This window comes from Arachis ipaensis, chromosome B10, assembly GCF_000816755.2.
Source record: "Arachis ipaensis cultivar K30076 chromosome B10, Araip1.1, whole genome shotgun sequence".
Classification (NCBI taxonomy): Eukaryota; Viridiplantae; Streptophyta; class Magnoliopsida; order Fabales; family Fabaceae; genus Arachis; species Arachis ipaensis.
Genome location: NC_029794.2, coordinates 118,985,014 through 118,988,909, shown reverse-complemented (window position 1 = coordinate 118,988,909; position 3,896 = coordinate 118,985,014). Strand labels below are relative to the sequence as shown.

Genomic DNA, 3,896 nt, shown 5'->3' with positions numbered 1-3,896 from the left:
TCAATTTTTATTTTTTGTAAATAATTTTATTAATATTATAAATATTTATGAATAAAAAAAATAATAATTTACTCTTAAACAACATATAAACTTGAACCTCGTGCCCTATTCTCCACTAACAAATATCTACAATTTTCTCATGACATAACTTTGTCTAACAGGTTAAAAACAAAAGTCTGAGTTCACTCAGAAAGACACTCTTGTTGGGAAAAAAAATTGATTACTGTTTTTATTTTCTAAAAGATAAAATTTTGGAAAAAAAATTGAAAAAATATAAATAAAAAATTAATCATCATTAAATTTATAACTTATGTCATATTTAAATTTTATGATCGTAATTTAAGATAATTAAATTCCTATTTTCTAATTTATTAATTTTTTTTAATTTTAAAATAATTAAGAATGAATTCTCTCAATTATTAAAAAAATTGAGAGTGTAAAGTGTAATCTCTAACCCTTTATTATTCTCTTTTTTATATTTATTTTTTGTCTTACTTATAAAATTAATAATAAAAAATCACACTTTACTTCTTCAATTGTTAAAAAAAATTGAGAGCATCCGTTCCCAAAATAACTTATCCCAAATTACATCCCACTTTAACTAATCTTATTTGTTCATTTAACAACGGTAATTAACATCCGGGTTAAGATAAAGAAATCGAATGACATGTAGAAATTTGAAGCACAGAAAACTTTATTGAAAGCTCCCTTTTTCTTATATTAATTAATAGTAAAATAATATTGCATGTGCTATTTTTCAAAAGGGAGCCACCTGTGACTACTACATATAAATGTGGCAGGTCACTATCAGGTGATTTAATTTCAAATCTATAAAGTGAGGAAAACCTTATTTGGCGGCTCTCACTCGTTACACCTACCCCCAACCCCCAAACACCCATCCACTCAACTACACCATTCAATATGCATTCCTCCAACCTTATATTCTATAGTATCTTTGAAAACTTAGAAGATAAATTAAGCTAATTTTTTTCTTTATAAAAATGATATCAGTGCCGTCGGTACTCCTCGAAGCTGATAGCACAGTTGAGTAGATTTATTGCCTTGGCATTTAACTCCACCTTCTTCCTATCTTCCTCGGTCCATCTTGCTTCTGGTTTGAGAGAAACAACTCCTTCTGCACTTGTGGTAGTTGGATATTTAGGCCCTTCGAGTATAATCTTCCAAAGTCTGTAGTCCACTGCTTGTATGAATATTTTCATCCTCTCCTTCCAATAGGTATAATTTTTTCCATTGAAAAGAGGGGGTCTGTTGCTTGATTGTCCTTCAGTTAGATTATAAGACACCACATTTGCGCCACTGTTTTCTGCCATGAGGATCTTTACTCCAAGCTGCAAAGCTTGATCTCTTTGAGACCAAGATCTGATACCAATTGATGGTTTCAGTGGCTAAGAGAAGGGGGGGTTGAATCTTAGCCCCTTTTTTGCTTCCTAACACTTGCTGGATTTAGAGGAGACTTTTATGTTTTTAGCTCGTCCCTAGCCACGAGACATTTTCATTTTGTCTCGTTACTTAGCACGAGACATTTTTTGGTTTTTGCTCCTGTGCAGTAGAAAACAGAAATGGAGTAGGAGAGGAAGAAAATTACACCAAGATATATCCTGGTTCGGCTGCTAAGTGCAGTGCAGCCTACATCCAGTCTCCATCACAAACATGATGGAATTTCACTATAATCAATCTGATTATTTTCAAATTGTCACATGGCTCCCCCTTAATATGTGCTATTTTTATCAAGGGAAGCACTTAACCTATAACAATTGGATCAAGCTTCAAGTAACAATGTTATTCAACATATTTTATTTTGAAATGTTGAATGCTTGATTTATGAGCAGAATGTGATGATAATCAAAACTCATTTGTTATCAATAAATTGATTATCTGCTCAAACTTACAAATATCAACAGAACACAAAACAGTGTTGTTTCAGAAAATTTCCAAATATTTTCCAGTCCAGATATCAGAGCAATGTCATTTAAAATAAGGAAAATATTTTGAAACATATATTAGCACATCAAAACATGGCAGATGTTTAGATATCACAATTTTAAAAGAACTGCCAAAAATAAATTTTCAATTCAGCAGGTTTATCAAAAATGAACCAATCAGCCAGTTATCACAACAGTATCAAACATCATAATAACCAAATTCCAAATGCAGTTCATACAGCAATGATCATAAACATCTCAAAAATCAGCCAGGCATCACAATATATCAAACATTATAATAAGCCAAATGCCTTCTTTGAACAAGGATAATCATGAATTTTCAATTTGAAAATTTCAACCCTTGTCCCCTGTTTTTCCAGCCCCTGTTTCATTCCAATTTCAATTTTGGAATTTAAATTTTCTCCCCCTTTTGGCATCAAGGGGCATAAAAAATTTTACTCTTAAAAATTTTTACTCATCATAAAATGTTTGTAGAATGACTAGTACATAAACTTATGGGAAAAAAATAATACATATACAATAAAGTAATGTGATTCTAGTCATTTTACAAATATTTCATGATGAGTAAAATTCTTTAAGAGTAAAATTATAAAAAAAATAAATTTATTTAGAATCAAAGTAATATGATTAAGTGTAATTTACTTGAATGTGATTAAAAAATAATTAAACAACTATGTACCTAAAAGATTGATATTAGTGAAGGATAAAATTAAAATTGATTTCTATGTGATCGTTTTTGTCCCCAACATTTTCGTCCTATTTAAGTCCCTAACATTTTAAAATAGTCTTAATTTTGTTCCGCCGTCAATTCCGTTAACAAATTCCTAATGGTAGGACAACATTGAGTCAATTTTGAAACATTAAGGACTTAAATAGGACGATTTCAAACGTTAAGGACAACTTTGAGATTTACCCCAAACGTTGGGAACAAAAACGATACTTTACTCTATAAAATTATTAATACACATATTTTATATACATTTAATTTATTCTTTTAATATATTTATAATTTATTGATAGATAAACAATATATAAGTTATAATTTATTGATATAGATAGAATTATAGATTATGTTCCTATTATTTGAGCCGCTCATGAGCTCGAACCTGTTCTTGAGCTTTCGATAAGTCGAGCTTGAGCTTAAAAAATATGTTCGATTGTTAATGAGTCGAGCTGTGAGTCAAGCTTAATTTTTGTAAGATGAATTTGAGTTTGATTTAACTTAACTCAACTAGACTCATTTTCAGTCCTAATAGGCTCTATAATTGTAGTAATAAGTAAAGCTGAGAATGAATAAATTCGTTAGAGGATGACACAATTTAGGGTCAGTTTGGCTAAACTTCTTAAATAAGTTCTTTTTGAAAAAAGAATTTAAAATATAAAGACTTTTATTAATAACAACTTTAAATAAGTTATTTTGTATTTGGAAAATTATATTATAGAAGTCCTTGTTTTAAAGTTGTGCATTAAATAAGAGTGATAAAATAACTTTTGAAAACAAAAGAAATTATATTTTTTTTTACTTCTTTAAAAGCTCTTAAATAACTTTTTAAAAAGTTAAAAATTTATCTAAAAAATTGTACCAAACACTATTAATATAACTTTTTATAAGTCAAAAACTAAAAAAAAAAAAAAATAGCTTTTAGAGTTTCCAAACCAACCCTTAGTAATGCGGTATCCTTCTAACGATTTACACATTCAAAATTTTATACATTATTAAATTTCTCCAATAATTTAATACAATGATCACTAACTTCTATTAAATTATTGTAGAGTAAAACAATTTACATATAAACAAAAAATTGTGTTTTCCTACAATGATTTACGTAAAAAATGATAAAAATGTAACTAAAATTTATAAGAGTCATAACTCAACGTCTCTTTTATTATCTTGGGTTCTTTGACCATTGCATTCTACTATCATCAAATCTG

At 28.5% G+C, this 3,896-nt stretch overlaps 1 long non-coding RNA gene across 1 annotated transcript in view; it reads right to left on the bottom strand.

Moving 5' to 3' along the window:
• Positions 1–1,581, bottom strand: part of LOC110268223 — a 20,679-nt gene extending 19,098 nt beyond the window's left edge. Inside the window, exons 1-2 of the long non-coding RNA XR_002356336.1 lie at positions 1,388–1,581; positions 121–126 (exon numbers count right to left, since the gene is read on the bottom strand). This is a non-coding gene — a long non-coding RNA (uncharacterized LOC110268223). The remainder of the gene's footprint in view (positions 1–120; positions 127–1,387) is intronic.